This window comes from Eutrigla gurnardus (genome assembly GCF_963514095.1).
Source record: "Eutrigla gurnardus genome assembly, chromosome: 21".
Lineage (NCBI taxonomy): Eukaryota > Metazoa > Chordata > Actinopteri > Perciformes > Triglidae > Eutrigla > Eutrigla gurnardus.
Window position 1 is genome coordinate 4,670,363 of NC_139932.1, and position 27,252 is coordinate 4,697,614.

The window sequence follows — 27,252 nt, forward strand, 5'->3', positions numbered from 1 at the left end:
AGTTACCTATTTTGGCCAATAGATGGCGGTGTTTAATTGTTTATGCCCTCAGGCGTTACGCGATTGGCGCTGTTTGTCCTTTACCGGACACGTGTTTGCAGGTATTTGCTCCGCGGGCCGCCATGTTGGTTCAGCGTTTGTTTATGGTTTGCAAGGTAAGCACTATATGTATCTCTCCACATCTTAGTGAAATATCTTGACCATAAATCGTTAATTCGCTGTTCCATTTAAATGATGTGTTTATTGAGATGTTTGTCTACCACCATGATGAAGTGTTGGGATTTATTGCCTGGTTTTATACGAGTATGTCGGCTGTGATTATGGCTAGCTTTGTTAGCTGTATGTGTGCTAGCTCCGCGGATACTGTTCGCTATTAATCTTCCTGTGGGTTTTCTCTCATGCTCTGTGTTTTGAGCTGAAACCTTGTTTTAAGGGGTTTAATAGCTGTGAGGGCCCATCGCTTTATTCTGAATACTGTACAGTTACTTTATGACTTTATGACATATGACTTGACTGACGTCAGTGTTTGTTTATGGTTTTCTGTCGGCTGTCAGACTGGGCAGAAACCTCCACTACGCTGCTGTATTGAACCGTTCTTCTCCAAGTGGATCGTGTGACGAACTGAGCTACTAGTGTGGAGATGCATTGCCAGGATCTTCATCCTCTCGAACATATCCTTTGAAGGTTGAAGTGCATCTTATTGTGTTGTTATTCATTTGGAAAAAAAGGAGAACATTTAAAGTTCCTTGAATAGTGAATGAGTTTATTCTGTGTGGAACATTTCCATAAGGACAATCTGTGATTGATATTAGCAAGTGTTGCTGGTTTATCTCATCCATATTCTCTGTGCTGAACATAGCTGTGTTATGACGTTTTGAGTTACATTTCAGTTTAACGTGAGTTTTTGGGGTATCAAGTGATAATTGTGCCACACATTTTATTTTGGTTAACGGGCCCGTACGATACACGCCATCACATCCAGAACTGTCTGTCTGCCTGTCTGTCTGCTGCAGTATTTGTACACCTTCAACATCATCCCCATGAAGTCCATGGATCCGTCGGAGCTGGTGAAGCAGCCGAAGGACGGGACAGAAAACCCGTACAGAGCCTCGGCCAAAGACAAGACCGACAAACTGAAGGTGGACTTCAGCGCCGCACAGGAGGAGGTACCGAGAGCTTTCATGCCTTTCTTATGAATATCAGCTGATCAGCCACTGACTGTTATCAGCTGGTAGTCGTTCTAAACCGTCTGATCGGTGAGCCGATCTGATGACTCGTCAAATCTTTGTGGAAATGTTTTCACAACTGGTTTGTCTGCTTTGAAGCCTGCTCTTTAATTGGCTCTCAGAGGGGCGTGTCCTGTCTGAACCGCTCAGGTTCTTAATAAATACATGTGAACTAACCTACCTCATTTACATGTATAGGGTTTTAAATCTAGTAGCATTTTATTATTTCAACCAGCTCTTATCATGACTGCCAGTGAGATCCTTTAAAAAGAAAATGACACTCCAGGTCACTTAGAGGTGCTGAATGTGGTCATGTGATCCATTTTTATTCTGTGTCTGTCCTTCCTGTCGTCTGTTCAGGAGCCGGCCCATCAGTTCTTCTTCTACCTGAGCCAGAAGCAGGCGGGGGGTTTCCGGGGCCGCGGCAGGAAGAGACATCCGGACGAGGACGGACGAGGACGAGAGCAGCAGCGTGACCGAGGGGACGGGGGTCCTCACGGACAGACCAAGCAGCCCCGCAGGCACCGTGAGTCCAGCCGGTCTGGGAGAACAGCTCTAGTGCTGCGTTTTCTAAATGGGGAGGGTTTCCAGTCTAAACACTGGACCCTCCATCAGATCAGGACACAGTCTCAAAAACCTCAGAACATGAGGAGGGTCCGTCTACCAGGAACCACCGAAGCACCATAGAAGTGTTCAGAATAAGACAATAGTTAGAACATATTATTCCCCATGGCAGAAATGCACTACGACGTGTCATCAGAGCAGTGCTGCAGGAGAAACGCTCATAATAGTAAAAAGTCATCAGCAGCAGATGATGGTGTTTGTTGTTGTGATACTCGTTTTGGCCACAAGAGGGTGAAGAGGACCACGACTGACATGAAAAGAATTCATGTTTTAAGTAACATAATTGACTAAAACACAATATGTGCACCTCGTGTTTGGAGTTTTCCACCTGTTTCAAAGATGAAAAACAATCAAGGAACTGAACATCTTTTTTCAGCTGATTTTAAGTAATTAACAGAGGAGAACATTTAGATCAGGTGCTTTTACACAGAGGTAACGCTACAATCACGCCTTCACGCCGGTTTTGTGGAACCAGAGAGGCCGTGACGTGTAACAAGTCGCCGTCGCCGGTTGCGTGACGTCTTAAATGAGCGTCAGAGATCCGATCAGCTGGAGGGGAGGTGAACTTTTGCTCGTCGTGCCACGCTACGTGTTAGCTACTCGCTAACATATGAGTGAAGTGGCGATCACTAACATTAAGACAAAGGGTGCAGTCCATTAGTCTATTTGCTGAGGAAGGTTCCTAACTGAAGAAGTGACCTGGAAGTAAACAAGTGGCTGCCATGATAAGAGCCGTTGGGATTCTCTAAATGCAAAGGAAAGGAGCTCCAATGCTTCCTTTCAGAGCTCCTTTAGCATCGGATGCAACGGACCTTCCTATACGAAAGGAAAGGAGATCACGCCGACCCACAATTCTTTGCGAGAGCAACATTAAAAGTGCTGCACACTTTGGCCGTTCATGAAAACAAACCGTATGTGCATTTGCATATTTAACATTGGAACTGCGTTGATAAATGTGTTGTTGGAGCCGTTCTTTATTTTGTTTCTAGCTACCTATTTTAAGACGTTAGAAATGGCACCACCTGGTGTTGACCGGTGGTAGTGACAGGAGGCCTTTATGATTAGGTTTATTAAGATCCCCATTAGCTGCAGCAAAGCCACAGCTATTCTTCCTGGGGTCCAACAGTATCAAATATACAGTTGAAAACACAAAACATAAACATTATAAAAATTTAAAACAAAAAAACAAGTGAGCGATATGCTTAACCTAACAAAACAAAAACAGAATAAGTGTTTACATTTCTTAACTGTGCTTCATTCATTCTTCGTTATATTAATTGTTCACATACTAATCCTATTACCCACATTTCTACATATCGTATATGTATACATCATTACACATCACACATCATACTTGTATATACATTCATTCTACAGAATATACATTATAATAACACATATCATATATCCATCGAAATATACTCCATATATAAATATACCATGTTGTCTTACTTTGATAAATGCTGTTTTATTAATATTTTGAATTTCTTTGTGTTCGTGGTGAGTTTGATATTTTTCGGCAGTGAATTCCATTCTTTCGTACCTCTATACAAAACCGTACGCTTGATGGCGTTAGATCTTGCTTCAGGTAATGTAAAGTTTCCTACAGCTGCATGTCTGGTGATATATTTATGACCCTCTGCACTAAAAGCGAGGTTTTTAAACAAGATAACAGGTGTTTTTAGGACAGATATATTTCTAATTAAAACTGCGAGCAGTGATAACGGGCCCTCGCATGGCACGTAACTCGGTTAGTGCTACGACCGCCTGACGTGTCGGACCGCCTGGCCTGGCCACCGCCACGGGGCGGGTCGTCCCCGGCCACCGCCACGTGGCCAGTCGTCCCCTGTCGTCCCCGGCCACCGCCACGGCGCGGGTCGTCCCCGGCCACCGCCACGGCTGGCGCCTGTCGTCCCCGGCCACCGCCACGGCGCGGGTTGTCCCAGGCCTCCGCCACGGCGCGGGTTGTCCCCGGCCACCGCCACGCCACTGGTCGTCCCTTGCCTGAATCGTCCAGTCCATCACTGTGTCAGATGAGTGAAATTTTCATGCTCAACTGGGGTGCAAAGTTCCACGACACTAGGACCTTATACGGGTGTAAAAACATGACATTTTATGTCGCCAATAGGTGGCGCTCTGATTGTGAGTCAATATTGCAGTGCAGACGTGTTCAGGATGGGACTCTCATCAAACTTGAGAAGTTTGAACCAGATCGGACGATGGACACCGAAGTTATAACAGTTTAGAGTATTGTGGCGAAGCATGAATTTTGTCCATGTTCAGGACGCCGTCCCGGCCACGCCCTTTGACTTATGTAAGACCTTTTGATGATTTTTAATCGTCGCGGCCTCTAGAACAGGCTCAGAAAGTTTGGTAGGAATCAGATCAACGGTGTAGGAGGAGTTCGTTAAAATACAAAGCTTACAATTTAAAAATGGCTGATTTACTGTAGCGCCCCTGAGTGGTCAATTTTAATAAAACTTTCAGGATATGTTCCAGGGACATATGTCAACATATCCTGCAAGTTTCGTGATGATTGGGTTAAATATTGTGGAATTATGTCCTTATATGAGTGTAAAAACATGACATTTCATGTTGCCAATAGGTGGCGCTGTAATTGTGAGTCAATATTGCAGTGCAGACGTGTTCAGGGTGGGACTCTCATCAAACGTGAGAAGTTTGAACCAGATCGGACGATGGACACTGAAGTTATAACAGTTTAGAATATTGTGGCGAAGCATGAAAATCGTCCATGTTCAGGGCGCCGTAATTACGCTCCCATAGGACTTATGTAAGACCTTTCGATGATTTTTAATCCTCGAGGCCTTCAGAACAGGCTCACAAAGTTTGGTAGGATTCGGATTAACGGTGTAGGAGGAGTTTGTTAAAATACAAACCTTTCAATTGAAAAATTGGCTGATTTACTGTAGCGCCCCCGAGTGGCCAATTTTAATAAAACTTTCAGGATATGTTCCAGGGAGATATATGAACATATCCTGCAAGTTTCGTGATGATTGGGTTAAATATTGTGGAGTTATGTGTATTGATTTCCAGAGTCCCGCCCCTTTTGATGTTCATTGGCTAATAACTTCTTAACGCAATGACATTTTACAAATCACAGCAATTTTTGTTAGAATGGGATCTACGGTTCAGGAGAACTTAGCAAAAACATATTTTTCAGAAAATTCAAAATGGCGGACAATTTTGGTAGGCGGACTTTAGTAGTCCCGATGGCAATTTTGTAGAGCACACTTGCCTGCACATGTGTGCAAAATTTTGTGTCAATTGGAGTTACGGTGTGACATTTGGTCTAAAACGCGTTAGGTGGCGCTAGAGAGACAGTTTTTTGTGGACAAGTATAAAACCTTTAAAATCTCTAATTTTTCACCAGTCCCCATGAGCTCAGAAATTTTTTTCAACTTCTGAATATGATAAGGCCTCCAAAACAGCGACACAACTCGTAGAAAAAAAAGAATTATAATAATAAGAAACACTACAGTTTCAATAGGGCTTCGCTGCCCGACGTTGTCGGCGCTCGGGCCCTAATAACCACAAACAGTGAGTACAATAGTCTGTCTTTGACCAGTAACCAGTTAAGTTTCTTGTGCATAGAAATGATCCTTGTCCTGTAGTCACACTTCAGTATTGTGCGGGCAGCTCTATTCTGTATACATTGTAGTTTATTTAACATGTCTCCAGTGGCATTTGACCAAACTGCTGGGCAATAGTCGAGATGTGATAATATTATCGATTGGATTGCTGTTTTCAAGATGTTTATATTTATAAAAGTTGCATGTCTTCTTAGAATTGATATACCTCTACCCATCTTTGCAATCATATTATTAATGTGTTTTTTCCATGATAATTTGTTGTCCACTGTCACTCCCAGCAATTTGGTCTCATGTACCTGGTCTATAGTGATATCTTTGATTTTAATATTTAATACAGGATTTCTATCAATATTATGATTTGAGCCTACAATCATGCACTTGGTTTTAGATATGTTCAGGACCAGCTTGTTTTCTTTAACCCATTCAGCCACACTTTCTAGTTCCTTATTCATAATAGTTTCTAATACATTATTAGTAGATGCTGATGTATATATGGTTGCGTCATCCGCATACATAACTGTGTTAGCTTTCTCTAATACATACGGTAAATCATTTGTGAAAATACTGAATAATAAAGGACCAAGGCAGCTCCCTTGAGGTACTCCACATGTCGTGGTTTTGGTTTCTGAGTAGCTGCCGTTAAAAAATACTGTTTGTGTCCTGTTTGATAGATAGCTATAAAACCAATTAAGTGCAGATTGCTCAAAGCCATAGCAGGACAGTTTTGTTAGTAGTAAGTGATGATCAATTACATCAAAAGCAGCTGAGAAATCCAGAAATACAACACCAACCATATTTTTGTTATCAATTGCTCTAAGCAAGGTCTCTGATGACACGCAGGTGTGCAAACCAACAGGTGAATGCTGAGAGAGCACACAGTTTTTACTTTGTTAGGTCAATAGCTTCTACGAGTGGTTCTTAGCTAAAGCCTTTATGCTGTCCAGAGATTCTTACGTGCTCCGTCTTGTTCTCCGTTTATGTCGATACCAACTAGTGATGGGCAAAGGGAAGCTTCGAAACAGTTCGAAGCGATGTTTCAGTCTGTGTTGAAGCCTTGAAACGAATATGAAACCTAACTCTACAGTGGCATCTAGTGGCCACTTCTCTGAACTACTCTGGCCAAAGAAAACTCCTAATTATGTGCCACTATGAAATGAGCCGGTCTTAGGTTTCCTTAATTTAAGTAGAATACAGGTTGAATTAAAGAAACATTATTAAAAATTAAAAATAAATAAATGACACATTGTTATATGCAATACAATAATCAAAGATTTTTATTCAAAAATAATATTTGTTCAGCTCTTTTTGAGCTGAGTCTGTTTCTTTTTTTCGATAACACCTGCTTTAGAAAAAGTCCTTTCACAGGTACACTTGTTGCAGGGACACTTAAAAATGTCTTAGTCAGCTGGTACAAATTAGGGAAGACAGCACGTCGCTCTTGCCAGTATTTCAAAGGATCTGCCCGTCTTGGAATAAAAGGATCTCTTAAATAATTTTTCACTTCCACAGTTGCATCCGAAGTTGCACTTTGCACAATATGAGTTTGGTTCACTCGACTGTCAAACAGATCCCACAAACTCTCTGCTGATGGGGATGTTGATGCTGCTGATGTTGATGCCGATGGTGTAGGTGATGTTTGTGAGCCTGAGGATGAAGCTTGTGGGTCTGTTTTGAATGCAAAACAGCAATTACTTTACAGTACATATCTTCCATATTACTCTTTCCATTATGCTACATCATGCAGTACACAGAAATAAAAACAGTACTCACCAGGTGTTAATGTAGCAGCACGTATCAACGAAGCACACTCACAAATAAGTTTCTGTTCTGCTTCATGGGCCTTCTGTGGGTTTCCAAATGCAATGGATTTAAAACGTGGGTCCAGCAATGTGGCAAAGGTTAACAAGGTTGACGTTTCATAGGTGCCACATCTGCTTTGGATCCCATCTCTTAGCAGAGTGCCTAATGTACCAAACAAACACAAGCATTAATTATAACATTTAACATAATGATATGCATGGTCACATCTGGCATTGATGTTATTGCAACATAGCCTACCCATTTCAAGAGTCGGATTGTGTGTTGAGCCCCTCATTTTGTCGTTGACTTTATGTTGGATCATTCGGTAGAGTGGAATACGCTTTGATGCAGAGACTCTTTCCTCCTCAGACAGCTCCACAGTTGCCAATTTGAATGGTCGAAGAAGATCCAAGCACTCGGAAATGACCTCACATTCATAGTTGTTCAGAGGTGCTTGGTCTGTAGTCAGACAGGACAGGGAAGCAGCCACGGTCTCTCTTTCGTCATATAAACGTTGTAGCATGTCATATGTACTATTCCATCTTGTTTCAACATCTTGAATGAGTTTAAGGGCAGGCCTGCCCATACGTGTCTGCATCTCGGTTAGCTTCTCCCTGGCCTTGCAACTGGAGCGGAAAATGGCAACAATTTTTTTGGCCTTCAGGCGGATCTCATTCAGTGGTGTTTCTTCCACTGCCTTCTTCACAATCAAGTTCAGAGTGTGGGCAAAACATGGCAAATGATAGAAGTGTTGGAAGTTCACACTCAGGACCATGTTTGCTGCGTTGTCAGTCACCATGCAGTGTACCTTGGAGGTTAAACCCCACTCTTCCAGGAGCTCATGATTGGCCTGCATACTGTGCTGTGCCGTGTGTGTGTCATGAAACCGGGCAACACCAAGTACATACGTAGCCATCTCATCTTGGGGTGTGATGTAATGGCAGGTTATTCCAAGATAGCTCTCGGTGTTGATGGAAGTCCACATATCAGCAGTGAGACTCACAGACACAGCCTTCTGCACCTCAGCCTTGACCTTCTCCTTCGTGCTGGTGTACTTTTCAGTGACCATGTCAGTCAGCGCCTTCCGAGATGGGAGTACATAGTTGGGCTCAAGCTTATGCACAAAAGCCCAGAAGCCTTGGTCCTCCACATGGTGAATGGCTGGAGATCCTTTACAACCATATCCACCAAAGCACCATCCATATCCCTCTGCCTGTCTAAAAGAGCACAAAAAAAATAAAAAACTTCAGACTATTAGACTGATCTCAAAATGTGATCAGCATTGCAAGGTGAATTTGGATACAGTAACATTGTCACAGTGAATAAGTAGGAGAACGACCAGGTTTCCATAGTCTCAGGAAATCCCACTACAATTTAAAAATGGAAAACAAGTATTAAAGCATACCTCTACTCAACGGTCTGGCATCAGTGGCAGCAGCAGCAGCAGCAGGCCCGGGGAGATCATTGTGACCCTCTGGGGTTAGAACTGCAGGATGAGTGCATCTCAGGTGGCGCATCATTGAGGATGTATTATTGCAATAGGCAAGCTGCCTATTACAAATCATACACATCACCTTATTTGGGGTTTCCAGTGTGAAATGCTCCCACACCACAGATCGTGTTCTCTTGGGTGGGACTTCCATACCTAAGCCTCTAATCTTATCTAACAATAAAGTATAATATCTAATAATACTAATATCTAACAATAGGCTATATTACTAATATATAATAATACTAATCCTAGTACCTAAGGCTATATTACTAATAACAATATCTAATAATAATAATAATATCTAACAATATATACTCACTAAGTCACTCTCACAAAATCTCTAATTCTCTCTCTCAAACTATCTGTCAAACTATGTCTCAAACTTTTACCACGAAAACCCTCAAAGAACTTGTGTTTCTGCATGGTTTTTAAGCTTTTGAGATTGTTAATTGAACCAATGTACTAATAGCACTGCAAACCATGACACCTGTCGAAACTCGGCGATAGCCGTTTCAAACCATAGAGGCGTTCCTTCAATCACTGAACTACAGTCACGTGACATGGGCGTTTCAGAACCGCTGTTCGGCACATCGTTTCGAAACGTTTCGATCCGGGACTTCAGAGACGCGCCGACGCGCCCGTTTCGGAATTTACATCACTAATACCAACACTAAGTGACACTTAGAACGCTACATTTTAGATATCACAACAGATTGTGATAATAGCGTATGTTTTGTTTATTTGTACTTTTTAGTTTAATTCAATTGGTGCATGTTAGAGCTGCGAGCCAACACATGCACACACTCGCACACAATCCACCCATAACCAACCGGACAGACGACAAGCAAATCAACAACCAAGTAAGTGCAAACTCGAAGCACGTAAGAATCTCTCGTCAGCATAAAGGCTTTAGCTAAGCACCACTCGTAGAAGCTATTGACCTAACGTGTGTGGACAGTGATAATAATTTAATGGTATTTTTATTTATCTCAATCATGTTACAAATGTTTGACCTAAACGAAACTAAAACCACAAATGAAATGTAAATACAGCAAACGGTCAAACAGGAAGGAGGAGCTGCTGGACCTGAAGCCGGTCATTGAACCAGCTGTTTATAAAACCAACACGTGGAGAAGTGGACGACGCCTTTTTTGTAGTCCATTATTGTAGTTTCTCCAGCGCAGACGCACGTCAATCGCCGGCGCCGATCATCAGCTGTCAATCATCAGCAGCATTATAATGACGTAGCTTAGTGAAAGCACCGCGGCCGTCTTTTCCTAAATCCCTTTGAGTTCTCCTATCGCCTTTCCTTGACCCTTTGACGTTTCCTCCAGAGGTCAAGGAATAGGAGTTAGGAATAGGAGTTAGGAATAGGAGTTAGGACCTTATTTTTTGACTATTGGACTGCCCCCAGAGTGAAACTTTACTTTAATTGGACATCCAGAGCAACAGATTGGTTTCTGACCATCACCTCTGATCATGTGACCTCTGATCATGTGACCTCTCATCATGTGACACATTAATAGTTTCAATAACGCATCAGGTTAGAGCATTAGTTCTGTAAAAATCTCTTTCATAACCAAGAAAAATTGGTATTGAATCTGTAATCTTTCTAAATGAATCCAAATCAAATCACTCATTAGGGATTCCCTGCACTAGTAATATGAAAAGTGAATTTGTTTTCAAACATGATATCCAGTGTGGTATCGCTCTCTTCAAAGCAGCTCATCTGTAATACATATTTTTTTTAAAGCAACACTTAAAGTGATGGTTCGGAGTAAAATGCACTCGAGGTCATTTCCACCATGACATCCAGCCAAATACCCCCTCGGAAGCATTTTTAGCGATGGTCAGCATTGGTCAAGATAGCCGCTATCAGCCGAATGGCTTAGTACTAGCGCTATGGTACAGGGGGTATATCTCGTAAATTACTAGGGGTGTAAATCTCTGGTTTCATCACGATACGATATTAAATCGATTCATTGGACAACGATACGATATTTGCCAATATCAAAAGTCTGCCGCGATACGATTTCGATTCGATTCGATTCAGTGGCCTGCGATCGATATGAGACGATATCATATGCCCATTTAACACAACCTGTTTCATTCACATCAAAAAATCACAAAAACGTAATTATAATTTAAACATTTTATTGCTTTGCTCTTCCAGATGTTAAACAAAAACCATACATTTGGGAGCTTTGGGAGGTTTTTCTTCAAAAAATAAAACAAACTTAACTTAAGAGCCTGTAATAGGTTTCAGAACAATTGAATTTCTTTCAGAACAAATGTATTGTAAACCATTTCACCATAACAATCAATAATATAATAATCAAATATGTCCTCCAGTGTCCTTTGGGAGGTTTTTCTTTAAAAAAACCAACTGGTCAACATGCTCTGCAGACAAAACACTGCGTTCAGAGCGGACAATGTCTCCAGCAGTGCTGAAAACACGTTCTGAAGGTACACTAGTACCAGGAATGCACAGGTAGGTTTTGGCAAGGTTTGCCAGGAGGGGAAACTCAGTCTGATGTGTTTTCCACCACTCCAACACATTACCTTCCAGGGGCAAAGGGTCAGTGTCTTTATACTTTGCAACTTCTGCATGGACTAGGTCTCTGGAGGTCTTCTGCCTTGGGTCAGCAGTGCCGAACGCATCGCCAAAGACGTCCTGAAATGCGTTTGACTTTTTGGGAGCTGGAAAATATTCTAAAATGACACAGAACAGAAGACTCAATTAATTCAGAAGAAATCCATTTTTAATGCACTCCAAACACTTAGATAAACTCATTCATTCACTAAGTCAATAACACTTTCCACAAGCAGGAAAAACACACACACCTTGTTCTTGAGCCTGGGATGTCTCAAGGGTTGGCTCCAAGTCAGGCTCATCATCAGTTTGGTCAGCAGATGAGGGAGGAGGTATGTTCTCCTCGACCTTTGTCAAAGTGTCATCCTGTGGATGATCATGATCACACACACACACAATTAAATGGAAAGCATTTTAACAATAAGAAAAGGTAAGATTTATGAATATATTTAAGTGTATCATCAAAACATAACTATAATAGACAAAAAATATTAGCTTACTTTCTGGTCCCACAGCTCTGAAGCCTCATATGTGATGCTCTGGAAGGCCGCTTCTTTCTCCTCCTCACTTAGAAAGGGCAGAGTCTTGAATCTTGCATCCAAAGCAGATGCAATGTGGAGGACCTGCTGCACATCCTGGTAGCGCTGCGATAGCTCTCTGGACATAGTTTCCTTCATCTCGCCTACTAAAGCAGAGTCTTCTTCTGTGATAAGGTAATGCACCAGCAACTTTGCTCTGAGTGGAGCAATGACCGACAAAGTGGGTTGTTTCTCTTCACACATTATTGTGGTGGCGGTTCTGACTTGTCCGAGGAGCTTTACCATGTCTTCTGCAGCAGTGATGTCACTTTCACTGAGTGTGTGAATGTCATTCACACCTTTCCTTATTTTCCTGTCCAGGAGTGAAGCACAAACGGCAGCCTGCTGCTCCAAAAATCGCTCGAGCATATCAAATGAGCTATTCCAGCGTGTGCTCACGTCTTGTTTAAGCTTGTGTACGGGGATTCCAAGCAACTTTTGCTTCTCTTTTAAAACTGCCGTTGCTACCGTGCTCCGGTGAAAAAACGTGACGATTCGTCTCACTCTGCCCAAAAGACGAGATGCACCCGCACATTTCAGGCCTCTCTGTGTGGCCAAATTAATTGTATGCCCGAAGCACTTGATGTGAGGTGTCATTTTTGCCTCTGCTCCGGCTACCGTCATATTGCTGGCATTATCTGTGACAAGTGCGGGATTTTTGTCGCAAATATTCCACTCTTCACATGCCTCTCTCAAAACTGCCGCAAGATTTGCACCCGTGTGCGAGTCGTTCACAACACGAGTCTGAAGAACAAAATTCTTCATCTGCCAGTCAGCGTCAATATGGTGGCTGGTCACGGTTACGTACGCTTCTGTTGTACAGGACGTCCAGCCATCTGTAGTCAGAGCTACTCGTTTTGCTTTCATCAATTCACGTTTAACGTTGTCTTTAGCTTCATTGTATAGCTTCGGTATGCAAGTTTCACTGAAAAACTGTCTGGATGGGATTGTATATTTTGGCTCCAGAGTATGAAGTAGCTCACGAAAGCCGGCGTTCTCGACAACACAGTACGGCCTCATGTCTTTGCAAATGAAATTTGAAATGGCAGCTGTGATACTCATCGCTCTTTTGGAGTTGTGGTTCAGTTTTTGTGGGAAAAAACTGCTCAGGGCTGGTGTGGCTGAGCTGCCGTGGGACACATCGACGACGTTGCCGCGTGCTTCATGGGGGTCAATGCCGTGTTTCTTTTTGAGGTGCCCGGACAGGTTAGTTGTATTTCCCGAATATTTAATGGCGGATTGGCACTTTTTTGCATATAGCATGCGTTTTGTCCGTTGACCCGTCTTTTTTCAGAAATCCGAAATATTTCCACACCGCTGACTTGTATCCGAGAGGGGATACAATAGCCTCGGCATCATCTTGGCTGTTAGTAGGATTAGCCGTGCTGCTGCTGCTAGAAGCCAAACTAGAAACCCTCCCAATCAAACATGTCCTCTTCGCGCTCATGATTGCCTCGTTTAACAGGTTGACGCAGTAACGCACATGAGCGGCTTGGCGCGCTTGGCCGGAAATAGTGTCACAAACACCCGCGCAAGGAGATTGTCAAAATAAAAGCGTATAATACAGCGATATGCATCGATGTTTGAGCGTTGCATCGATGCATTTGGATCGTTCGCCAATGTATCGATATATCGATGTAGATCGATGTATCGTTACACCCCTATAAATTACCCCACTAATAATGCATGGAATGTTACCAAACTTCTGTAGTAGTACACATAGGGTCTGTACTCACAAAACGAGGCATTTGAAAGTTTGTAAGTACACCAGGAGTTTATTTAAAAGAACACTTGCCTGATAGCTTCTATCCTCGGCTGCTATGCTACCGCAGCGTAGACGCCACTTCCGTGTTTACCCAGCTGATGCCGTGACGTGAGTTTCACGCAAGAGTATGAAAACGTTTGGCTGAGTTTTTATAAATGCTTGTATTATCAGGTCAACACATTTTTATAAGTGCTTGTATTATCAGGTCAACAAGTGTTGACCTTTTTAAAATGTGTATTTCATCAGGACCATGGTGTGACAGCCAGGGCGTCAATTGGGTATGGCAAGGTATGGAAGCTGCAACACCTTGGCTCCAGGGGAAAATGTAAATGCTTGTTTTTTTTTTGATACATTTATGGAATTTGTGACGCCGCGGCTCGTGTCCCCGTCGGCACGCGTCTGCGTAAGAAAATATGTGATTGTTGTACTACCTTTGTTTATTCATTGTGTTAAAAGTACAACGCTGCCTTACCGCTGTATGAGTCGTTCTCTTCCTGCTGCGTTAGGAAGCGGGCGCCCGTGCTGGGACGGTTTTATGGTTCGGGCGCGTTCATGAATGAAGCACGCGCATCTGCGCTAAATCAATTATCGGTATTTAAATAGGACCTGTGAATGTAGTGGCATGTGTCCACGCATGTATATTAACTGTAAGGCCTGATCTAGTGATATTTATTGTAGGTACCTTTTTAACTCTGTTTAATGCATATTGGTTTGATAAAACGTAAACACCCCTGTCTGAAATGAGTATAATGGTATGAACCAATTGGAAATGTTCCGTCTACCTTATAAAAGGGATGTGTTTTAGTGGTGAAGGTGGCTCTCTTGATGGAGGAAGCAAAGCTGTGCTTTCCTGCACCCTCAGATAAGTGAGGTGTTTTGTCACTTAAAGCTGAAGTGATAGAAGTGCTTTGGTTTAGCTTATCATAGCTCTAGTCTTTGTATAAAAAGTATTTTTTTCTTGTCATTTTCTTTTTTCCTTTTTTCCCCCCATTTTTGCATAATTTTTTGTATGGATGTCCTAATACACCTGGTGGTGAACAATAAATTGCAGCATAAACATAACTTTTGCCTCACTGCTGATTTTTGTGCCAACCCTCGAGACCGTCGACACACCACCTTTTAACATTTGGTGGCAGTGGTGGGATCCAGTGGTCCATAAGGGTCAGGCACTCAAGAGCAACAATGTCACTACAGACGCATCAAGCCACTGCTGCGGCACGGAGAGGAGCCACCGGAGGTACAACGTCGGAAGCCGCTTCAGCCCCAGACGACACCGCCCAGCCCAGGCCGCAGTCAGCGCCCCCAGATGACCGCATATACAGGCTTGAGTCTGCAGTAAGACCTTTCATCCAGTCCCAGCAAACTAGCGAGGAGCGATGGGAGCGGGAGGCACAGCAGCAAAACCAGAGATGGAAGGCACTGCATAACCAGTTCTGTCAACTGCAGTCGCTGGTGAGCACTCAAAGCCTCGATCGTCAGTCCCCAGAGGAGGATGAAGACGCACGCCACTCGCCAGGCTTCGCTCCATTGCCAAACCCTCATCCTGACACACGGTAGACGGCATCACTTCCCGCTAGCAACGTACCCAGACCGGACAACGTGTCACATTCGTCTAGCCCTCGCTCAGACGCTCTAGGGCCCTACCTACCACCAGCACCGTTCAGATGGAGTCCACCCAAGATGACCCCATACAAGGAAGATGAGGACGTCGAACATTACTTGACCACGTTCGAGAGGATTGCTTTCGCAAATGAGTGGCCAATGGACAGTTTGGCCCTGTATCTCGTCCCCCTGCTGTCAGGGAAGGCCCGTGCCGCCTATGTGGCAATGGACATCCTAGATGCCAGAGACTATTTCAAAGTAAAGCAAGCGATATTGACAAAATATGAACTTGACCCAGAGGCCTATCGCCACAGATTCCGTTCCATGACTGTCCTGGGAGATGAAACGGCGAAGGAGCTTCAATCAAGGCTTGCTGACCTCTACCAAAAGTGGATATGCCCCTCGGAGAAGACTAAAGAGCAGCTAGGAGATACTATTGTTCTGGAGCAGTTTCTCCGTATGCTGAACCCGGAGCTGAGGGTGTGGATTAAGGAACATAATCCACAGTCATCCAAGCAAGCAGCTGACCTGGCGGAGGCCTTCATCGCTGCCCGACGTCACAGGAAAGGCTACCAGCTCGGGAATCAAGAGGCATCCAACCGACGCACCCAAGGCGCTCAGCGGGACTTTGACAGAAAGCCTTCTGGTAAGTCTGTGGGTGGTGGTCGTGAGTTCAGGAGATCTAGTAGCCCCAATAGCAAGCCCAACCAGCCTTATCAGCCATCTAAGCCTAAATCTAAAATAATCTGCCATAACTGTGGACAGCCCGGCCATAATAAACCTGAGTGCCCTTTAGCAGCCACTAGGGATGCCAGATTATGTTACACCCCATGTAATGGTTCCTCTAAGGCAACCCCTAGGTCTATGGATGCTTTAGTGTCCGTCAGAATCAGAGGGAAAGTGTGGAAAGCCCTAATAGATTCAGGCAGTAGCCAGACGTTTATCCAAGGAGCATGTCTGGGTCCAGATGGGTTAACAGGAGTGGGTAGTGTCAAAGTGCGTTGTATACATGGTGATGAGAATGAGCACCAGACAGCCGATGTCCAAGTAGAAATTGAAGGACAGGCATACGTACTCAATGTTGGCATAATGGATAATTGTCCCTATCCTGTTTTGTTAGGTCAGGACGTGCCGGTGTTGGCTGAGTTATTACAACGTCACTTACCCCAAGCAAAGAGTTTTGTATTGACCAGAGCCCAAGCTAAGGATAACCCCACTGACGCTGATTTATTGCAGGAGTTACCCTTTTCTGAAGGTTCCGGAGGGGGAAAAGATAAGAAACCGAATTCAGTTAAAAGGAGGGAAAAAGTTTTAGGAACTCCAGTCCAGGAGCACCTTCCCCTACCGCCACTAGATGTTGATGTGGTTGACATTACTGACTTTGGACAGGCTCAGAGATGACACTTCATTGAGTGCCTATTTCAATAGAGTGAAGAGGACATCTCTGGGGCTGCTTTGTGTGGGAAAGAGTGCTTTGTGTTGAGAGAGGGAAAGCTGGTGCGTAGGGTTGGGCATCGAGATCCGGTTCCAAATAGGAACCGGTTCCGGAACCGGAAAGAAGCTGTTGGAATTGCGATCCTTTTTTTTCGGTTCTTAAACGTCCGCACTAGTTTGTTTGTATTACTCCGCCCGGCGTGCGGAGACTCCGCGATAGAACGAAGAACGTCACTCACTCAACATGGATGGCAGAAGAAGACGCCGCTGGAAAGTCTGGCTTCATTTTAATTTGAACAAAGATGGATTAGCACAGTGCAACATATGTGGAAAACTACGCGCTACTTAGTAACGCGTTACTGTAGTCGGACTACTTTTTTCAGTAACGAGTAGTCTAACGCGCTACTAGCCAAACCAGTAGTCAGATTAAAGTTACTTATCCAAATACACGGCGCGTTAGTATTTTTGTCAGTAAAAAAAAAAGATTTGCTTTCTTCGTGCGTCTCAGGGGGGTGACGTATGTTAGCCGACACCTTCACGGACGGTCGCGTGTTGTCGCTATACCGGCAGAAACGTAAACAATGGAGGGGAGAGATACGCATTTTCCAGCTGGAAATACAAGCATTATTTCGACTTCATCTCAGCAAAAGATGGCAACATAAAGGTTCGTTGTACACTCTGTGTTAACAACATAGTGTTGTCTACTTTCAAGAATACAACGTCAAACTGGAAAAAACATTTAGAGTCACAGCATGGCACAACCACATTAAAAGAGCCGGTCCCGCCCGGTGACGGTGAAAAGGCGCAGCGTGTGAATAAACAAGACGAGTTCTGAATTTCACGGAGCTCCTGCTAACTCAGTCTGTGCTGAAATGCGAGCGGAGTCTCTCTTGAGTGTTTAGTGGAGAAATGTCTCGCTGCTTGCTGGCCCCGCCCCCTCCCTTCATCATCACGCCGCTCATACTTGAGGACTGTGCTCATTTGTTTCATAAAACCAATCCTTGCTGCTCTAATGCTGGTTCAATATTCATAAAATGTTCATTCATGATGTTACTGCCATTACAATATGCAAACAATTATTTAAGTTAAGTGAAGTCAAGAAAGACTGTCTTTATTTTTTTTTAAATATAAAAACATGTATTTTCTATCAGGACATAGTTTTCAAGTGCAACTTAAAATGTCAGTGGATACATTGTTGATGTTACTGTTAAAAAAGCACATCAATAAAGTGAGTATTGGCAAAAATCGGTAGTCGGCAGCTGTTGAATGTAACTAATAAAGTAACTTGTAATCTAACCTAGTTACTTTTAAAATCAAGTAGTCAGTAACTTAACTAAGTTACTTTTTAAAGGAGTAGTCAGTAGTCAGATTACTTTTTCAAAGTAACTGTGGCAACACTGGACCTGTTGACCTGCACCTCAAAGAATCAGAATCGAGAATCGTTTAGAACAGGAACCGAAACAGAGGATCGGGATCGGGATCGGAATCGGTAAAATCCAAACGATGCAACCCTACTTCTCGTTGCATGGGACACAAAAACTCAATTCACACTCATGTCTGAGATGTTCTGTGGAGCCAGACCAGCCGCTGCTTTGGAAACCAGGAGGAAGAGTTTTAGTGGGATTCAAAAGCACGGTAACGGCAAATATTGTATTTATCACCCTTCATCTGATGGCTGGAGTAACAAACAGAGTCTCCAAACTTCAGAGATAAACACTTGTAGTGTACATACATACATGTGAACTGCCAATTTAAAGAGCAACTATACCCCAGATTAGGAATGGGAAAAACTCCTTGTTTCTCAAAATCGAAGGGGAAAACAAAAACAATAATGCCCATACAATTAACCCGTCACTTTTGTGTAATTAACAAGGGTACACTGGTGTTTTTGTGTAGAGAAATGTCGCAGATATCATTGTAAAATCACCGTTAACGTAAAAACTGACAGTAAGGTGAATACTTCCAGGATTCAGGCCCTCCGTTAGCCAATGGGACGGATGCTCACTGCGTCTGTGTGCGCCGTGGTCGGGTTAATACTGAATGAATGGACGGCTCGGGCACTCGCTCTGAGCTTCAAATATCGCCGCGGATGGGATTACATTGGAATGAGTTGAAAGGCGTCGGGTTTGTACGTTGAAGGAGACCCTTTTAGTCAGTAACTAACGCCAAAGGCCCCTGACCAAGCGTCGGTTTTTGACGTGCTGGGTGTCAGACTGTGTTGTCTGGCCACCGCACAGTCAGATCAGCACTATACACTATGACCACCATGATTATAATCTGGTCTTGATCAAGATTCACTCTAGTCTAGACAAGTATGTTGCCTTGATCATCGTGAGTTACCTTCTTCTTCTTCAAACCCACTGAATTTCATAACAGAGAAAGAGGAAGAAATGTAGAAGCTGCTCTACTTGGCACGCAAGTTCTGCATTATAGGTATATATGACATATATACCTATAATATATATATATATATATATATATATATATACCTATAATATATATACCTATAATATATACCTATAATATATATATATATATATATATATATATATATATATTATATATATATTATATATAATATATATATATATATAATATATATAATATATATATATATATAGGATCACAAACTATCTCTCTCCCTGAATGATACTGAGATTGAACAGGTCAGGGAGGCTAAACTGCTCGGGGTTACGATAGATGAAACATTGTCATGGACATCTCATATTGGCAACATAGTCACAAGGATGAGTAGGTGTATCTCCATTATTAAAAAAAGTACCAGTCTCTTAGATGAGTCATCTTTAAAAATTGTTACTCAGTCTCTTGTCCTCTCACATCTGGACTATTGTCCGACAGTCTGGTCTTGTGCATCATAAAAAGATATGTCAAAACTTCAGTTAACTCAAAATAGAGCAGCTCGCCTTGTACTGCAGTGCTCCATAAGGGAGAATGTTTTAGAAATGCATGACAGATTGTCGTGGCTAATGGTAAGAGACAGACTGACATGCCGTCTCATTTTGTTTTTAAAGTATATATATACAGTTGGTAAACCTAACTGCTTATATTTACAGCTAATGCCAACTAAAAACAGACATAACCATGAGACAAGACAAGCAGTAAACAGATTCACATTACCTCTGCCGAGAACCAACACACTTAGAAGAACAGTTATGTACAGAGCTGTTGCAGAGTGGAACAAGCTACCATTGGAGCTAGTATCACTGGAAAGCAGAAGTACTTTTAAAAACAAACTAAAAAAGATGGTGTTAGAAAGTTGATAGTATAAAATCTGACTTCTTGTTTTTTTTGTTTGTTTGTTTGTTATGTTGGTTAATTTTTTTGTTTGCTTTTGTTTTGTAAACTTTGGTATTGTTCGGTGTTTGCAAAATTTTAAATTGTTTTTAGTAATTTCTTCCAATTGAAATGAGTAGTCCACTTGGTGGTAAATTATTGAATTCAATTTTGTATATATATATTTTTCTTTCTCCATTGTAACTACCATAGGAGGATTCTAGTTGTTACTATGTATGTTTTTATTATGTATTTAATTTTGTGTAAGGACCCCAGGAAGAATAGCCATTACTCCCACAACAGAGTGATGGCTAATGGGGATCCTAATAAATAAACAATAAACAATAGACATTATTGTATAGTCTTATTACGATTTCATATACAAAGCTATCACAAACATATGTGGCTAGGTATTAGGTATTATTAAAAATAAACTGTTCAAACAGGACAAGAGTTCTTACCATTCATTGTTACCAAAGCCACAGCTTTTCCTGGTTTGAGCCTCAATGACTCGGCTGGACAACCACAGATTCTGTCAGGGATTCTCCACAGGTACATACCGCACTGAAAAAAAAAAGGGGGAATTAAGAATCATTTTTACCGACAGATTTCAGGGGCCGTATTAACAAAATATCTCAAGGCTAAGAGTAGAATAGTAGTAGTCCTAACTTGCTGATTTAGGAGTAACTCTTAAAAATGAGGGGCGTTTCACTCCTAAGTTTAGGACTCCTAACTTTTTAAGATAAGTGTAATTCACAAAGCATTTTAGTGCTAAAAGTAGCTCCTAAATCTATAAAAACTTAGGAGTCCTATAGAGGACTAGAGGAGAGGATAGTCACTAAGAGTAAATCAGGAAGGACCTAACATGGCTGCTGCAGTCAACATTTTGAAGAGATTAAATCATAGTGAGCTTTTAAAAAGGTATGGCCTTAATGGAGATGGCATTATGAACGTGGTAGAGTTGGTCAGGGATGCCATCGCATCACCAACGAATAAAAACCACCCAATATCACCACAGATTAAAGTTGGTACAACTCTCCGCTGTTTGACCACGGGAAAAATGCAGCTGTGCAGTTCTTGGCGTCTCTCAGCTGTCGGTCAGGAGGATCTTACTCCAGACGATAAATGCCCTATCCAGACCCCACATAGTGCTGCAGTTCATTCACTTCCCCAGTGAAGTGTTTCTATCATAAATTAACTATTAGGGACTCATTCCCTCTCAGACAATCACTGTGGGCATAGAAGGGATGAACATGATGTCATCCATAGGAACAAGGTCAACCCCGCCCTCTAGTCTTATCTTAGGAGTCCCTCCCACTCCTTAGGAAAAGTTGGTCTCAGAGGCTTTGGGAATAGGTTTGAAGAAATTACTCTGAACTAAGAACTTTTAGTGCTCCTTAAGAGAACTCTTAGTGCCAAGATCAAATGTTTGGTGAATTCTGAATCCAATAAAAAAAAATCACTGAACTTAACATAAGAAAATTAAAAAAGACTTAATGGAAATTAACCACACTGCTGACAAGTATTAAAGAGATCTTGAAGAAGCTAAAATTTTCAACATGATGTACTCAAAAGGTCAAGCAAGAAACTATATTTTGTACACTCGCAAACCAGAACTTACCACAGGAGCAAAGGGCCTTATCCAGTACAAATGTTGTTGGAGGCAACGGCTGGAAGAATCCTGCAGCACTGGCATCTCGGTTGTGGAGGGGGTGTCTGGTGTGCATTCCAACATCACATTCAGCACAGAAGAAGGGGCACGGTCTACAGTCACGACAACGGACAACAGCGCAATTGCTCCTGCACTGTTGGCAGATGTGCATTTCTACATCTTCTTGTGCCACTGTGGTATTAACCAGACTTGATCTTGCTGACCTCCAGCTCTCTGAAAATAGACTTTTTCTTGTGCTCCAGTTTGTAGAAGCCAGAAGAGATGCTCTTGCCGTTGGTGCTTCCACCTCATCTCCTGTGGCATCGCTCAAGGATTGCTGGAGATCTCGCAGAAAACCCTCTGTTAAAATGGTACAAAAACATCGAAAGCACAAATCGTTTTTTATTTTAAAGTGTCACTGTATGGAGTGGCAGTGAAAGGTGTAACTACTATAATATAATAATTATTAAAAATGCATATTAAAATACAAAGATGGAGTTTATATATTAACACTGTATCAAATACACCATACAGATACAAGTAAGAATTTCTGAACATTACGCTTTGGGCTAATAGAAACCAAATTAGGTACATACCAACAGTCTCTGGAGCAGAGGCCACCTCAGAGTGAATGTTGGGAGCATCGACAGGGGTACAAGTCTTCTGATTGCAACCAGCTGTACCAGAATACAATACAGCAACAATCGTTTATACCATTAAATCAAACAAATGATACACAACATCAGTTAACATAACTTTAAGACTTAAAGTGGTGACTCCTAAAGTCATCTTTCGTACTTCCGTATTTTTGCAACGTGATCATTAATTAATTAGTTTGTTTGCATATGCATGTTTGTATAGAACAAATAGACATTTATTTTCACAATCTTGTGTTGTATAATAACAAACTTCAATTGAAAATTGTAAAGCCTTGATATAGAGGTAACTATGCTACCATATTTGTTCGAAGTGCAGAGCCATAACTTTTGACATGAATTAAAGACAATGTCCCTACAGCCGACAGACAGTGATGCCAAATCGGATCTTTAACATATCATGAATGCAAAAACAATACTGACCCTCATTCGACTGATTCCTGCTTGATCGTGGTCTTGCATGGATTAAGTTACCGTCACTGTCTCTCTCCTTCCACCTCACCGTTGGCATGGGTGCCACGGGTGCCACCTGGGCAGCTGCCTGCTCTTTCTGCAGAAAGGCATCAACCATTTGAAGGTCATCACTGAGCTCTTACTGATCAGACAACCAGGTTATCCACACTCATGAGCAGATCCTCGAGCTCTGAATCACTCATGATGAAGGGCAGAGAGACACAGACAGACAGAGAGACAAAAAGACTGGCAACAGAGAGTTGGACAGATAAGACAAACACAAAGGAAAGCACAGTGACACAGAGAGAGAAACAGACAGATAAAGAAAGGCTAAGAGGTAAAACACAGCAAGGACAGGTTAACAAGACAGACGTGGCTCTTAAAAGTGCCTTTGGGTTATTTTGTTTTTAGAAAAACAAAAAGGGTTGTTTTTTAGAGGACCTGTTGAGAGAAGAGAACATAATTGAGGAACTCAAAACTGAACAACCTAAATTTCACACCAGTGTTTTTATTTATTTACTTACAACATTACTATTTGGCAACTAACCAACACTTGTGAGCTAATGTAACTTAAGTTTCCACTGGAACCCTCAAGCATAGAGGCGGGTAGTTTTTGGCTAAATTCTATCAAACCTTATGTTTAAGATACAAATATAAATAATGGTTTAATGTTTTCAGGTAAAATAGTGTAAAACTAAAGTTTGACTAATGGCGTCCGACTTGCGATAGTGACGTAACGTTACCGCACGGCAGAAGGCCTTATCACTAACCACGCTAACCACATTAAAATTACATCATGAGCGACAACATTTCTGAAAACTATTTCATATTCATGGCAACTGTCTTTTCAATTTTATGCAGTTTCCCTTCAAATAAAATTACACCGAAAAAAAGTGAACCTCAAATGCACAGCAGTTTTAATTAAATTACTACCCAGCACTTCTAGAGGTGCTAACAACAACAACAACAACATGATTTTATAATTTTTCATTCATTATAGTGGCTTATATTTTAGTATTTTCTCTAACATAAAGTCGATGTTCTTACCTGCTTAAATGGAAGACGGCATCTGCGCATCTTGGGATCGTCGCACACGATGACGTCAATCAAGCGCGTTATATGGCACGTTTTTGGAATAAAATATGTATTAATAAAAATACTAAATATAACACTGCGATACAGAAATAAATATTATAAAAGCCAATTGTCTGCTGTCATATGGCGTCAGTAAGAAAATCTTAACATGTTTTTTTTGGGAGTTCATATTGTAGGATTCAGCCGGTGTGGGAAATAGACTGTGGTGTGCAACAGTACTAGGTGTCGCTGTTTAATCAATTTTAATCAGTTCACATTCATATTCTAGTTCATTTTGAAAAAATATAGTTTAAAACTAGGCTCGTTCGGGATGGTCTTGGCTTGACTTGACTTTACTTACCACGCCGACGAGAGCTGCAGGTGTCTGAGGGGGCGGGCTCTAAAAGAGACTGTAGCCAAACGCCGTCAAGTCGGACAACAAAGTCAACGTGACTATGGTGCTCAAGTGATAGAACACAGCAGCAAACCAAAGAGGATATGTTATATATATATATATATATATATTACACACACACACACACACACACACACACACACACACACACACACACACATACATATATACATAAATACACACACACACATATACATACACACATACATACATACATACATACACACACACGCAAGGCAACATGTGGAAGGCATTCTTTTTTTCCAGTATATTTGTATTATCATTCTATGTTTGTATTTACCAGACCTCACATATAATAGGCCTACTCACAACACAATGCACGGAACTTAAGATCAAGCCATGAGATCAATGCGACCAAAATAAAAAGTATAATTTCACCACAAGGTGGCCGCCGAGTGCGGACCTGAATACACGTCATTGAACTTTTAACCAATGAGAACCATTCCACTGTAGCGGAGGTGTGGACAAGCCGGTTGCAGCCACCGTAGACCGCGCTGCCAAGCGCTGCAAGAAGCGCCTCTTAAAAACTTGTTCCCGCGATGTTTTGGGTCACGTGATATGGTCGCGACCCTGTGACGTCTTTGCAGTCGGCTGCTAAGTCGGACACAATTCTAGCCATCATGCATCGCTTTCAACCCACAATACATCACGTTAGGTAGCGCGCTGCAGGCGGCTACATCAAGTCGAATTCGCCTACTGTTTTGTCAAGCAACGGCCGCTAAGGATCATGGGTAATGTAGTGACTTCATTTATCCAAAACGGAGAAAAAACTCCTTGTTTCTCAAAATCGAAGGGGAAAACCAAAACAATAATGCGCATACAATTAACCCGTCACTTTTGTGTAATTAACAAGGGTACACTGGTACACCCTTCATCTGATGGCTGGAGTAACAAACAGAGTCTCCAAACTTCAGAGATAAACACTTGTAGTGTACATACATACATGTGAACTGCCAATTTAAAGAGCAACTATACCCCAGATTAGGAATGGGAAAAACTCCTTGTTTCTCAAAATCGAAGGGGAAAACAAAAACAATAATGCCCATACAATTAACCCGTCACTTTTGTGTAATTAACAAGGGTACACTGGTGTTTTTGTGTAGAGAAATGTCGCAGATATCATTGTAAAATCACCGTTAACGTAAAAACTGACAGTAAGGTGAATACTTCCAGGATTCAGGCCCTCCGTTAGCCAATGGGACGGATGCTCACTGCGTCTGTGTGCGCCGTGGTCGGGTTAATACTGAATGAATGGACGGCTCGGGCACTCGCTCTGAGCTTCAAATATCGCCGCGGATGGGATTACATTGGAATGAGTTGAAAGGCGTCGGGTTTGTACGTTGAAGGAGACCCTTTTAGTCAGTAACTAACGCCAAAGGCCCCTGACCAAGCGTCGGTTTTTGACGTGCTGGGTGTCAGACTGTGTTGTCTGGCCACCGCACAGTCAGATCAGCACTATACACTATGAACACCATGATTATAATCTGGTCTTGATCAAGATTCACTCTAGTCTAGACAAGTATGTTGCCTTGATCATCGTGAGTCACCTTCTTCTTCTTCAAACCCACTGAATTTCATAACAGAGAAAGAGGAAGAAATGTAGAAGCTGCTCTACTTGGCACGCAAGTTCTGCATTATAGGTATCCATCATCATTATAAGGTATATTACTTTTCATATATATATATATATATATATATATATATATATATATATACACTTACTACATACTCGCTCACCTGCCTTGACTCACATATGAACTCAAGTGACATCCCATTCGTAATCTATAGGGCCCTAGTTTCGTGGCGCAGAGTGGCGGAGCCGGCGTAATGCAAGTTTCAACCAGCGCAGCCTTGCGCACGGTGCAGCGGAAGTTTCTGACTGCGCCGAAAGCCCGCCAGCTCCAACCTGGTTTACTCTTGGCGTAAGGCGAATTACAGCTGGCGGAGTGGCAGTTTGGCTCACCAGCGCGCAGTGCGCACACGTCACCAAGACCTCACAGGCAGGTTTCCACAGTTCCAGGCACATTTAAATGCAATAAATAATCACAACAAGCACTATTTAATGCAACTAACTGAATCAACACGTGAATTTATATCTATATAGATTGTCCCGTCACATCTGACGTCAGATCAAAGGCGGATTGCACGGGTAACGGAAACTGAGCCTGAATGAATTAACACAGCTGAAAAAAACATCTCCCTCTCTCGCTCCTGTTTTTCATATCTATCCACTGCTAATAAAATGCATCTATGCCTGAAAAAATCTTTAAAAAAATACAGCAGCTCGCCTGGTCTCGCGCCTCGGCAGCCTGTTGTCCGTGTCCATGGAAACATTGCCGCGAGCTGGAACCGGAGTTGGGGCTGCAGCTGGTCTGAGCGGCATGTGAGGTCCCGGGGTCCCGCCGTTCTGGTGTTGGACGGGGAATCCGGTGCAGCTGTGGAGCGCAGATGATGAAGACTAGAGCTGGGTTTCGATTCAAATTTCAAGAATCGATTCGATTCCGATTTTTAAGTTTCAGAATCGATTTTTTCCGATTTTCTCAGATTCCATCCGATTCGATACGATTTTGATCTGATTTCCGATTCGATCCGATTTCGATTCGATCCGGGGGTTAATGTTATTAAAAATGAAAAATGTATTTGAACCGTTTCCTTCACTTCATGACTGTGTAGAGAAGCAACATATTAAAACTAGTATTATATCAATATTAAACAGCAAATCTTACAAGTATTGGTAGTTACTGATGGCTGGAAGACTGATGAAAAGGTTAAGGGTCAATCTACCTTCAAGAAAGATAATTCAGGACAATAAATGGAGGACATCATTGAGGTGACTATATCTGCAACAGTGGATTCCTACTGGGACACTAACCAGTGCATTATTATTATGCTTGAAAATAATTAAGAATTCACCCAAAAGCGGTTGCTACCAAAGTACAGAAACTGGAAGTATAAAATGTAAA

The 27,252-nt window shown here is 42.2% G+C and overlaps 2 protein-coding genes and 1 long non-coding RNA gene across 3 annotated transcripts in view; 1 reads left to right on the plus strand and 2 right to left on the minus strand.

Annotated features, from left to right (window-relative positions):
• Positions 1-27,252, minus strand: part of LOC311031960 (uncharacterized protein C12orf56-like) — a 93,828-nt gene that overhangs the window by 43,893 nt on the left and 22,683 nt on the right. The gene's annotated exons all lie outside the window — the stretch shown is intronic.
• LOC311031959 (uncharacterized protein C12orf56-like) overlaps positions 1-27,252 on the plus strand; it is an 89,112-nt gene that overhangs the window by 312 nt on the left and 61,548 nt on the right. Inside the window, exon 2 of the mRNA XM_084038561.1 lies at positions 1,014-1,166. The gene's annotated coding sequence lies outside the window, so the exon portion shown is untranslated. The remainder of the gene's footprint in view (positions 1-1,013; positions 1,167-27,252) is intronic.
• Positions 6,870-7,621, minus strand: LOC311031901. Its single transcript, XR_014599117.1, has 3 exons — positions 7,520-7,621; positions 7,232-7,423; positions 6,870-7,126 (listed from the first exon to the last, which is right to left on the minus strand). It is a non-coding gene; the product is annotated as an uncharacterized lncRNA (long non-coding RNA).